The sequence below is a fragment of the Delphinus delphis genome, chromosome 21, assembly GCF_949987515.2.
Source record: "Delphinus delphis chromosome 21, mDelDel1.2, whole genome shotgun sequence".
NCBI lineage: Eukaryota > Metazoa > Chordata > Mammalia > Artiodactyla > Delphinidae > Delphinus > Delphinus delphis.
Genome location: NC_082703.1, coordinates 9,628,673 through 9,642,729, shown reverse-complemented (window position 1 = coordinate 9,642,729; position 14,057 = coordinate 9,628,673).

Here is a 14,057-nt window from a genome sequence, read left to right as displayed (position 1 = left end):
GGAACCACGCGAGTGTTTATAATAAGGGAACCACAGAGGTGTCTGGATCAACTTTCGACTACACCAGAATAGGCTGCAGACTCCCTGATTCTTGTCCACCCAAACATAATGAGGTCATTGCTAGCAGATCAATAAAGCAATGAAAGTACAAACAGGATGCAAAATCCACTGAGGCAAGACTTCGTAAATGGAACAAATGGTTCTGTAAGTGTATCCTCGCCTTCCTGAAGTCTGAAATGCCCACCAAATTAGGAAGAAAAAAAAAAAGAACTCCAAAGCTTGACCTTTAATGCCCTGCACAAAGTATCTTCCTATTATAACTGGAGTCTTTTCTCCCACTGTGCACTTGAGTGCATCCAATAACTCGGTCGTTTAGAATCTCATCTTTTGTTAGGCAAACCCTGCAGTTTCCTGTTACCAGGCTCTTCCCTTTATATCAAAGACCCATCCATCAGTAATGTCTCCTGCCCAAATCGTATTCTTTAAGGTCTAGCATAAATGCTACCTCTGCCAGGAAGCGTTTCTTATCAGCCCAGTAAAAAGATTCCTCTTCTTTCTTGGAAATCCTAGACATATTCTCTCTGTATTTTTATACACACGTTTTCTATTGGCTCTTACCATGATTTACACAACTTCAGATTATTCCAAGATATGTATTAAATTTCACAATACAGGGAAAACTGGAATGAATGTATTTTTTGGTATTTCCTTTTTTATTTTATTTTATTTATTTATTTATTTATTTTGCAGTACGTGGGCCTCTCACTGCTGTGGCCTCTCCCGTTGCGGAGCACAGGCTCCGGATGCGCAGGCTCAGCGGCCATGGCTCACGGGCCCAGCTGCTCCGTGGCATGTGGGATCTTCCCGGACCGGGGCACGAACCCGTGTCCGCTGCATCGGCAGGCGGACTCTCAACCACTGTGCCACCAGGGAAGCCCGGTATTTCCTTTTTTAGAGTTTAAGCATTTTTACGCTATACAAATTACCGGACTCCAGAAGTGCTGATCCATAGAGTAGACATTTTTAGTGTGAGATTTTGACCAAAAAAAGGTCCATTTTATCCTAGAAGTATTTTCTTGTTATTATACTGATGATTATTAACAACTTGCTTTTTGATTGACACTGAAGTTTCAGTGTAGGAAATTGAAGGTGACATCTTTGAGTAATGTTAACAGAAGATCTGAGGTTATATAATTAGACACAAGTAGCACTTTTGGAGGAGTTAAGGTATAGTCCCCTTAAAGCTTTACAAGTACCATCAGATTTGAAAGTGGGAACAGCGAAACAGGTCATGTGTACTGCTGGAAGAGCCCAGATGGGGGTTCAGGAGTTGGAAAGCTGCCCATTTCCCTCAATAACTAGCCATGTAGTTTCCATCAAGAGCTAGTGGGGCAGGCCAAGGAACACCTCTGTAAAATCTGGGATTTAGTTTCGGTGTGCTCCAAGGCATCTTTGGGCTCTAAGACTTCATGAGTCTTAAGACCAACGTGCTGTGAATAACTATCGGGGAGAGAAATACTGTAATGAAAAGGAAACAGAAGGCTGTGATGAAACCTTGAACTCTTGGAAACAGTAATTATGAAGCACAGATAATTTTTTCTTCAGACTTGTCCCGAGGAAAATCGTGCCTAGGCACCCCTCTCTCTTTTTCTCCACTTTCCTGGTCCTTTATCCTTGTTTCAATCGCAAGGGCATTGCTCTCAGATTTCTCAACGGATTCCAATGAAGGTGGAACAGAAGACAAGTTAAGGTATTTTTTCCTTCTGCAAAACTCTTTGCAGGAGGCACAAGAGGCCTGGCAGTTTTCCAAGGCCCAAAGAAGAAGGTTTTTAGGTACCCTCACATGGGACAGGCCCCTCAACTGTCATCCCATCCACCCTCATCTCAGGGAAGAGTTGAGCAATTAGGATAAATCATTCGTTCTAATAATTCAGAAATATCTATTACTATTTCAATCACACTGGCACCATCATTTTAAAAGCAGCTGAAAATATTTTAGCTCAAATCATTTTCCCAGAGTGTGTGGAGTTAAAATGTTCCAATTATCAGGGCACTGCAGGGCTGAGTGACCAGCCAGGGAAGAGAGATACTCAGTTTGCTTTCTGTCCAGTCACCATTACATCATAAGCATGAGGTTCCCTCCGTCTCAAAGCGACAGGTCCTTAGCCTTCCGTGACAATAGAGGTTTATTGCTGGGGCATGTGTCTGTCCCCACCACCTAAAACAATGCCTGGCACAGAGTTGAATGTTCATATACATTAATTAAAAAACAATCCTAATTGCATTATGTAATTAATGAATGTATTACACAAACACTCTTATCAGGTTACTATTTCCATCTCTGTGGGGTAATTGACAAATAAATCTTCTGAATTATATTAATGTTGGGTGAATTAGAATCTAATTATTTGGAAAGTTCAGATTTTAAGGAGAGTAATTCAAGGTCTTATAAGCAATATCTTCTTAGGAAATTACAGGCTAGCAGGTGTATAGGTCATTTCCCTGAAGTGACCCAATTTTTCTGGCTGAGCAAAGTATACATTTATTTTTACTTACTATTTCTGGTCTTCTGAGTTGTTGAAAATGCAATTGGCTTTCACTTCTCTTGATCAAGACTTACTTGAAATGAGCCTAGAGTTGTCTTGCAAAACCATATTAGGATTTAATGAGGGACTGGAGTATGGTGATGAAACATATGATTTACAAAGTAAAGAACAGATCCTTTGTGGAGAATGGAATTCAGAGTCTTGTTTATTTGCTTGTAGCTTCAGGGAGATTGTAGCCGACAGTGCTTCTTTATTGGCTTTCAAACTATTTGACTTAAATAGACCAAGGAAATGCAGACACTATCCATTTGTCCACCATAGAAGAAAGTAGTCAGTCATTGATTTAGGGCCCTGCCCCAAATGGCAAGGCCACTGTGATGAGTATAACTCAAGACCATTTATAAATATGCTAAAGAGTAAAGCCAGACTGGAAAATGTCATGATTGATTGTCCTGGAAACACTCACAATAAAACACTACCATTTTTCTAAGGAGTGTCCGCCCCTTACAAAATGAAGTCACTTCTCCCCAAATTACCCAGTAAGGGTAGTCAGCAGGAGTATAGCTGATACCCCCAAATAATCCAAAAGTTACTTGAGATGCTCCAGTCGATTTATCTTCCTAATTATGTTTTACATCACTTGATCCCCAATAAAAACATGGTACATTTTCATAGTGTTTAAGGTTGACTTAATACTCTTTCAATAAAAAAATGAACATACATAATCTACAAAGTCATTAGGAGAAAAGGTCTGTCAGATCTTAAAAGAAAAGGACCACTGAAACACAGCCCCAGCTCTCATTCACAGCTGCTGTAAGTAAATGATCTAATCTTCTGGAGAACAACTTGGCAATACGAATGAAAAATGGTATAATGTACATTTATAAAAATACAGCAATTCCCATTCTAGGAGTTTACCAAGAAGAAATAATGTGTGTATAAATATGTGTTGAATATACCAGGAATATTCCACACAGTTTGGCTTATGCTACCAAAAATTGGAGTCAAAGTAAATGTTCAGCAACAGAGACTTGGTAGCATAAATTCGCAATCATGAACACTGAGGATGCAGATCCATATTTTTTCAGAATATAATGCTAAGTGGAAAAGCAGCTTCGAAACAAAGTTTATGATATGAAACCATTTTATAATTAAAAAATTTTTTTCATGTATGGGAAAAAGTCTGGCAGGCTATGAATTAGTTTTCAACTGTGGTTATGTTTAGATGATAGAATCATGGGTGATTGCTTTTCCTTTTACTTATCTACCTCTTCTATTTTTTTCTCATAAGGAACATGAATTACTTATGTAATGATCTACCCTAGTTATTATCCTCTTAGAACTTAGGAAATAACAACTCTACTGATATTTTTTAGACGTTACAGTTGTATTATTATACGGGACATGTCAAAGAAAAAGTTTAATTTTTTATTTAACAAATATTTCTATAGTGCTTACTATATTGCTATATGCCAGACACAATATTCTCTCTCTGTGTTACTATCTGTCTCCTTGTCTTTTATTTATTTATTTAACTTTATTTATTTATTTATGGCTGTGTCGGGTCTTAGCTGCAGCATGCAGGATCTTTCATTGTGGCGTGTGGGTTTTCTCTTCTCTAGTTGTGGCGCATGGCCTCCAGGGCGCGTGGGCTCTGTAGTTTGCGACAGGTGGGCTCTCTAGTTGAGGCACGCAAGCTCAGTAACTGTGGCGCGTGGGCTTAGCTGCCCCACAGCACGTGGGATCTCAGTTCCCTGACCAGCCCAACACAGCCAAAAAAAAAAAAAAAAAAAAAGATACAGAACAGTTCCAGGACTGCAGATGTCCTTGTGCTCCTTTGTGGTAAGTTCCTATACTCTCAACCTCTAGTTCCTGGAAGCCATTGATCTGTTTTTTGTTCCTGTACTTAGATTTTGCTTTTTCCATAATGTCATCTAATTGCAATCACGCAGCGTGTAGCCTTTAGGGTCTGGCTTCTTTTACTTAGCATAATGCATTTGAGATTCAAGTTGTGCGGATCAGTGGTTTGCTCTTTTTTATTTATGAGTAGTATTCAATTACATGGATGTACGACAGTGTGTTTATCCATTCCTCAACTGAAGAACACTTGAGCTATTTCCAGTTTTTAACAATTTTGAATAAAGCAGCTACAAATATTTGCATGTAAATTTTGCTGTTGTTGTATCAGTACTTCATTTCTTTTTATTTTTGAGTAATAGTCCATTGTATGGACACACTGCAATTGTTTTTTTCTTTTTGATCGAAGTACAGTTGATTTAGTGTTGTTAGTTTCAGGTGTACAGCAAAGTGATTCAGTTATGCATACATATATATACACACACGTATATCTAGACACATATATATATTCTTTTCCATTATAGGTTATTACAAGATATTGAATATAGTTCCCTGTGCTATACAGTAGTTGCATACAGATTTGTATATGAACATAAGTTTTCATTTCTTTTGTGCAAACGCCTAGGAATGAGATTACTGGGTCATATGGTTAACAGCAACTTTATAAGAAGCTGTCAAAGTGTTTTCCAAAGTTGCTGTACCATTTTGCATTCCCAGTGGTAATGTATGAGAGTTCCAGTTGCTCTGCCTATTTTTCAGCACTTGGTATTGTCAGTTTTTTTTAAAAAAAATTAGCAGCTGCTATCTGAAATATTTACAAACACTAACTCATTTAATCCTACGAGATAAATAGTATTATTCATCTTTAGCTCATGACAAATAATAGTAATAAAATTTAATAATTATTTAAATAAATATCTCATCACTTTACTGACGAAGAAACTGGAAGGGACATCAAATTACTGTCTTAAGGTTGCACAGCCAGCGGGTGGCAGAGCTGCTTGGAACCCAGGCAGTTTAACCTCAGAACACACGCTCTTAGTATTATACTCTGCTATGATTGTCTTTCAATCAGTACAGGAAAGGAAGGCTTTTAATATTTCCATTGCCAGTTTGAAAGTTCATCTTCTCATCTTGGAAAGCTGGCTAAAATTTATTGAATTTCAATTTAATTTTCCCAAAATGTACAGTGTGGTTCAGCATAGTACATTCCCATCAACTAATTAAAGGATGTCAGTAGGCTCCTGAGAGATCTTTCATGATGCTGTGAACTTGCTGGATTCCCCATGGCCCAGCATCCTGCTTTCAGCACTGAAACCCGGAAGCCTGATCCTTTTGGTGTCCCAGAAATGACTGAACTCAGCCATGCTGGAAAAATCAGGATACAAAGTTCATCAGACTCTAATACTTTAAACACAATAGCAATTTATTAATTTACGGTGAGACACATAATGATTAAAGAGAACAAATATTCATTTCCACTCGACAGCATATCTTCTCTCTGTAGAAAAACTTCATGGGAGCCAAATTATAATGTGACGTTTTCTAGGTGTGCCTAGAAACTTAAGTAGGAGAGTTCACTGCTTTTAATAGCCTGAAGCCTTTAAACACTCATTCACAAAACTAAGTCTTGGTAGTTTGTACCTGAAATACCCTTATTTGTTCCTTTCTACTGACTGCATTAATCTGCCCAGGGGCCCCTGAGAAAGATCAAATGCTCTGAATGGCAACGTCCAACATCTGCCTTTTCATTGCTCCACTGCTAATCAATCCAACTTCTCATGAATATCAGCTTTCCTTAGATGGGAATCTTCAGCCTAATTAAAATCAATTCTTATTCATCTTTGACAACCTAATATCGATCCTCGGTTATGTGCCAGGACTGTTGTAGAAGCAGGAGATATAGATTATTTCAGGAATCATTTCTATTCTTTTAAGATTTTGAGGTATCTCTTAAATGACAAATAAGGCTGTCCTTAGAAGGTTATATATTGACACGAAATAGATCTATTTCCATGACGTGTGCTAATCTTTGATTTATCCTGGTTGCTAAACATAAACACTTCTTTTATTTCCCCTAATCTATAGAAATTCCATTCTTTAAGCAAATTCATTTTTCCCTTGAATTCTTTCCTGTTACCCCCCAATCAGAAAAGTATCCTCTGCTGCTTTTAAATTAGAAAAGTGCTTTCTTTTAAGGTCATATTTTACTGTGCTTAAAAGTGATTTGTATATCTATTCCCTACTTTTCCAGATTATAAATTTCTTGAAGGTAGAAGCTAAGGCACACTGGCTTGTAGTTTCCCATGCACTTCCTAGCAGGTTCTCTGCCACCCGAAGGAGCCTGATGACTTAAATCTACGGAATGAAAAAAGGACAGGGCAATGAGTCACCACAGCCTTACACACGCGTCCTGTGTTCTCCACTCATCCCATCACACGACTTTTTCTTTAACTCCATACATGTAGATGGGCCACCATTTTCAGGCAAAGCCCACAGTTTGTTCCCTTCTGCCACCTTAAAGCCCTCATCATGGACCATAGCCCCGAGAGTACCCTTCCTTCCTCTGATTCCTCCCTTTCTGAATCTAGTTACAGGTTGCAGGCTGCAGCCCTCCCTCCCTCTGCTGGCTGCGTGGGAAATTCCTGACATAATGGTCTGACCTGAAACGTCACCGAGGCAGGTTTTGTGCTGGCTCCAAGCCGAATGCAAACAGTGGGAAGAAACGATAGTGCCCTGCTCAACTCATCACCAGTTAAGCTGTCATTGAAAGGGAAACACCTGCTACCCAGAGAGCCTTTATATTTCACTTTACCTCAGGGGTCTACTCTGGACTTGTCAACTGATTGCTTTGGGGCTAAGTTGGAAAAAAAAAATTACATTATCTCCCCATGTAACTATCAAGTAAGGAAAGAAGTTTTCTCTGTATGATTGGACCCATCCACAAAACAGGCTCATGGAGGGTAGAGAAGCACAAGCTATACCTTAGAAAAGGAGAAATATACTATGTCTAGCTGTTCTGTGGAAGAATAGAACAGGAGTAGACCATATCATTGTGCAGTTAGAATGCCGTGATCAGTGGGGGGGTCTCTGTTCCACAGCAGCCGTCTCTGTTATTCCAGAATTGTTTGTTAAGAGATGGCAGCGTAAAGCCCCAGGTCTGCGGTCTTCTGAATTAGTATAGTGTGGGACGAAGGAGTCACAACGGTTCAAGTCCCAAGTCTATGACTTACTGTTTGTTTGACTCTCGGCAAAATAGTTAACTTCTTTGGAACTACTTCTTCATCCGTATCATGTGGGTGTTAGAGTTTGCCTAACTAGTTCTAACAGTTTAAGACTATGGTTAGTTAATGCATCCCAACTCCTGTACTTAACATTACTTAAAGCACCAATCAGCATCACTTTATAAGGCAGAGAACTTTCTCAAGATTTACAGTGAAATCTCCCTGGTTTGCGATCAAGGGGGCAATGAATAGTTTGAATTATGAGATACTTCTTCAGCCATGCCGTTTTTATTACTTTCAAATGGGCAGGGGATACGCTAGGCTAACAAAATGTTGCCAGGGTGTCTTGCCAAGTATAGATCTTTGTGTGAATGCATCAGAATGATATGTAATTAACTTTGATTGTTTATACATCAGTGTGAACTCCTGAAGTACTTGAAAACAGTTTGTTCCCTTAAGTGGTTTCACAAGTACCTTTGTCACTAGACTCTCATTTACATGACACCCTATGTGAAATTTGTGGGTGCAAAGGTAAAGCTGAACTCATGTTTTTCTCTACTATCAGAACTTAAAGACAAGTGTTTATGGTGTTTTGAACGATGATGAGTTGGTATTTACAAGATTTTCCTAAATGTATATTTTATCGATATCAGCATCATTATGAAGCTCTAGGATCCTGAAATCACTGCAGGCTTTCTTCTCATATTTACACCATTGGTTCAGAAGTTCTGCTTCCTTGTCTGGTTCAGCTTGAAGTGCAAGCTTATGTTGAAAACTCCAAGAGGTTCTTTGGATTTGAATCTCTTTTACTCAGTGAGTCACTGGCCATGCCTTCTGCTCCTACGCCCTTACCTTCCAGATTCTACTTCCCTTAGTACCAACCAGAACCTTAGAACCCTTCCTATCTTCTTATCCCATAGGACTTCTCAACTCTAGAGCTCCTTAATGTAATTCAGGAACACCAGTCTCTATGGGGCAAAGCATTACAGCTTCAGAAATGACAACTGATGGTCACTGACAACCAGGTCTTTGAATTCTTAAGTCAGTATCTATTTATTGAATACCTACCATGAAGAAACTGTAGAGGATTGAACAAAGATGAATAAGACACAGCCCTACTCTTAGGAGCTCGCTCACAACCTAGTAGAGGAGGCTAATTCCTTCATAATTATATCTCTATTTTCTAGGAGAACTAATTTTTCCTTTGTCCGCGGGCTTCAATATCTACCACATTCCGCAGAAAGAAGCTATCACCTTTTCAGCACTAGTGACAGCAAAAGGCACACTTTTCATTAGGCTTAAACTATTCCAAGGGAGAAATGACCTCAAGACAATATTACTTGGCTTAATTGCAGCCTCCATAAAACAAACGATTTACAAAAATATTAGAAACCACAAAATAACCTAATGATATATTGAAAATCCCAGAACAAGTGCGTAGGGAGAAAGAATAATGGGATTTTTTTTTTTTTTGAAACAAGAAATTAAACCCAGTTGCTTGTAGTGGTTGGGGGGAAGGGGTAAGGAGGATTTCGGCTCAAGGCAGCATCAACTGATAGACCACATGAAGGAAGAAAAACCAATGAACTAGAACGTCTTGACTACCTTCCGTGAAGCAGAATCTATGCTGACCTCGCCATATAACTTCATTGCTTTTAGTATTGTTAGAAAGAGGTAGCACACACTTCTATGACCTGTTGCTTTACCTGGTGACAGAGAAGCAAAGCCTGGTATGCTTTGTGTGTGGTGTGACCCCAGGTATGTCAGGGCCAAGATGACTTCCAATAGTTCTTCCCCTGGTTGACAGCAACCAAAACGTCCACCTTTAGTGTTCGCAGGTAGGTGCTTTCTGGAGACATTTACTTCATAGATGAATTAAGACCTTATTATCTAGAAGGGTCATGTCTTGGGTAGCTTCTATATAACAGGGCTTTGCTTATCTAGAGAGCCCATTAAATTGTTTCCCCTAAGGGAGAGAAGTGAGCTGGGGAAAAAGAATGGGAAATTGATATGGTTTAATGAAGGGTGGATGGGAGAGAAAGGACAGAGAAAACAAGTTACGGCTGCTGAATGGCTTTAGAAAAGTGTGTTGGGACTTCCCTGGCTGTCCAGTGGTTAAGAATCTGTGCTTCCACTGCAGGGAGCACGGGTTTAATCCCCGGTTGGGAAACTAACATCTGGCATGCTGTGTGGTGTAGCCAAAAAAAAAAATGTGCTGAAGGCTTTGGTCATCCAGGGATGGAGGAACCATGGTTCCGGGCTTCTCTCTTCTTTAGCCTTTCCTGGTCCAGAGGGATGGCTGAGGTCACTCAGCATCAAACGGTAACATGCATGTGCTTGTTCGTAGGGTCAGGACTGATGGTTTTGCCATGAACAAAACCAGACACCAAGAGACTCCTTCGCTGGGTAGGAGAGTGTTTCCATGGGGGTGGAGATAGCACTGGACTGGATACCCGTTCCTTAGGTCCTCAGCTTGGCTCTGCCAGGATTTCCTGGGTGGCCTTAGGCCAATCCATTCCTTTTCCTGGAGACCCAGTTTCACTAACTGTCCGTGCCAGGGGTGTTGGAGGGAAGGGAAGTATAAGAGTAGTTGCCTTGGTCCTAGCTGGAAGTCGTGCCTGTGTTTTATAAAAGCAGAGAAGTCTGTAGTATTTGAGAACTGGATCTTACCCGTCATTATTTCAGAAGGATCTAAACTTCAATTTCATAGCACGATGGGGTCCTGAACTCTTCACATGCTACTTGGGGAGAATTTAATGCATACTAAGGTGGAGAACCAAGCCACCTACCCAAAACACTTCCCAAGCCTTCTTGACCTTCAGAGTCATCTTCCCAAGTCTGCAGATGTGGCTCCTGGGATACGCCCAGCCTTGCTCTGAGCCAGGCAGCAAACATCTACTAAGGGCAGAAGCTTGGATTTTAATATAACAACTGAGCCAATTTACAGGAGTAATATGATTTTCTAAATCATTGGAATTAGCTAGTCAAGCCTGAGAGTTACAATTATTCAGAAGCTCACAAGCCCTAATAACATCTGGCGAGCTCCAGCTGGGGCAGAAGGAAACAAAACAAAACAAAACAACCCACACCATAGGCAACAAGCAAATAAACCAAAAGCAAACCCAAGGCACCAGCAACCATTTTTATTATGACATCCTTAGGGTCACCATGTCAAGGGATGAAAAGAAATTAAAAGGAAGCTTCTTAGAGGACAGCTTACAAGGATTCCTTTACTTAGAGCTTGTTAATTTTCACAGTACAGTTGCCCTGGGTTGTGAATTAAAGAAACAGATGAAAAAAATATTGCGCCTTTAACTGTACTGGAGGCCCCATGTATATACACTCCTGTGCCTTTTGATGAGAAGCATTAAACATTTTTAATTTAGTACATCAATTTGAAAATCTAATTTTTTTTAATGCTTTGTAGCAGCAGACGTGTTCACAGTGCTGTCACGACCATCGAAGAATTATGAGAAACTTGAACCGCAAAAAGTAAATTAGAAAAATCTCATTTCAGTTACTCTAAAAAGAGGGGAAATTAGATTTTGATTAAAATCACTCACACATACAATTTTAGGTAAACTAATTTAGCAAGACTCACTATATAATTTTTTTTTCTGTCAGTATGTCCTTTTAATACTGGCTGTGAGGTATTTGTACCTATAACCTTTCTCAGAACCGGTGGATGAAAAAAGAAACTCTAATAAACTGGCTTCTTGACCACTGTATATGAGGTCTGGTAGGGAGAGATTAAAGTAGTGTATTTGTCAACATAATAGGCAGAAGCTGGGAATGAATTAAGACTCCTTGTATAGTCTTTCTAGCTGGCCCTCAGCTTTGCCTTTTGAACTTTTTTTTTTTTTAAGTTTTCAACTTGGAAATTTTGACTTTAAGGAATGATGTGTCAGCTAATGTAGGAATTAATTGCATCATTAGTGCTGCATAATGTACAGTCTATGACCAGAGGCCCCAGTCTGGGTTAGACAAATGCTGCCACCTCCAAGGTGAGACAGGAGAACAGCAACCCACGGTTCTCATTAATTACAGGCAGACCCGGGTCCTCTTCAAAGGTGTTGCCAAGTTGAAGTGAAACAATGCATAGCAATATGTTTCGTAAACTCTATAAAGTGCTGCCCGAGACTGTGGTGTCAGTATTATCCTGACACCTAAGTTCGGATGACTGCCCTGTGGTGTCTAAGCTTGGCTTTCTGAAATCGCAGCGTCGAAGCTAGATTCTAAGGGGGAAAAGACTGATAGGGCATTTTAGTTTTTAAGCGTCTCATACAAACCTCATTTTGAAAATTGCATTGTTAACGAATTAGAAACTTTTAAATTAAAGCTGGGGGGTGAATTATTAGCTCTGTAAGGGTGGTGTCCAAAACCCATTTCCTTCCCAACTGAGCACAAGACATGAAGAGGCAGGTTTCCTTGAACTTGCCAATGGCATGTTATGAGACCTCCATGACATAATGGGTGTGAGAGCCTTTGAAAATAGTAACATAGTGTATAAGCAAGATACCAATTAAAAAGAAATAAACTCCATGACAGTTCCCTGGTGGTCCAGTGGTTAGGGCTCCACGTACTCTCACTGCCAAGGGCAGAGGTTCAATCCCTGGTCGGGGAACTAAGATCCCACAAGCCGCATGGCATGGCCAAAAGAGAGAAAAAAAACCCCAAACTCTAAAAATATAACAGTTCAATGGAATGTATGTAAGTAGTATGACAAGGAGGGTAGAGAGATTAGTTTTATTCACTAATGCCTTTACTGCCACTGTCTCCCAATACTGGTATTCCAAAGGAAGATAGATAAAAGGGGTAAGATTGAATCAGGAGAAGGAAGAAGAGGAATGAATTAGAAAATCTTATGTAAACTATGGGCTTTGGGTGATAAGGACATGCAAATAGAGCTTCATCAATTGTTTAACAATTGGACCACTCTGGATGGGGGGGATGTTGATGGTGTGGGAGCCTGTGCATGTGTTGGGGGAAAAGGGCATATGGGAAATCTCTGTACCTTCCACTCAATTTTTCTGTGAACCTAAAACTGCTCTAAAAAGTAAAGCCTATTAAATAAAAAGACTTAAGATACATGGATGAATAACAATTAATAAATAAATTTGAGGTTACTAAAAGGGGTTATAATGCATATGGAATTTGAAACTAAAAACTTTGTTTGTTTGTTTCTTCTTATCTATGCTTAGAGTGATAGGAAGAGCATGCCCTTGGTATTGGATACAATCATTTGAATTCCAGCTCTGTTATTTACAAAGTATGACCTTGGGCAAATTACTTAAGCTCTCTCTAAATCTCAGTAATCCCATCTATAAAATGTATACTGTATCCACCCCAATACTGACTTCATTGCATTATTGGCAAGATTAAATGATCTAGCATATGTGATAAATATGGTGTGTTGCACTATAACCTTTGTAGTGGTTAGGAACAAATGTACTGCTATGTGGTACTTGGAATTCCAAGCCATCAGACTCTCCATTAAGATTTTTAACTTGTTTAACCAGCTCAGCTGTATGATATGAAATTTATCAGAGACCTGTATTTGTCAAAAGTGGTCCTTCACATAAGTCTTCTTGAAGATGAAGCATCTTTGCAAAAGCATCAGAGTACAGCAACAGAAAGACTTAAAAGGGTGCAGTTAAGCATCTGACTGCAATGTAATTGGGAAAGAAACTTGGTTACAGTAATCAGGATTACATTTAACTTGACTGATTACATTTAATTTAACATACCAAATAATCCTAGTTAAATATTTCTGAGGTGCCTCAGGGGCCCTCTGAAGAATCTCAAAATTAGCTGGAGATCAAAAGAACCTTTAGAAACTGGCAAACAATACTTATTCATTTTACCAAAGTGAAAGATTTCAAGCGCAAGTAGGAATCTGGTCTTGCCCTAGCCCACTCCCAACAAAATCCATTTACCCAATTAGATTTAATCCTATCTTTGAAAATCCTGATCATACACAACTTTAAAAACATGTGCTTTCTTATGGAGAATTATTCCTAAAGAGTTTACCCAACAGCTCTTATCTCACTTGCATTACTTAATATTGATGACTCTAAAGACATGTCTATATTAATCAAACCAAAAAGCTTAAGCCACCTTCAATAGCAGATATTCATTCAATACTGAATATTTCCCAGATCATGTGGTCCTAAAATTTATCTTGGCCAATTTTCTAGACATTTAGGTTTAATTTGTAAGTGCTTACTTTTAAGTCAATTAGATAGAGCTCATTTACAAGTTAACTTTTACATAAAGACTGAACCAGAGGTCTCAGTTTTTTGCTTGACTTTAAAAAGGCCTTCCTTCCCTGCCTTCTTCTTCAGTCTCAGGAACTAGAGATGATCTAGATAAAATAAGTGTTATGGAGGGCCAGGCACAGGGGGACAGAAATAACAGTTCCTTTTCATGG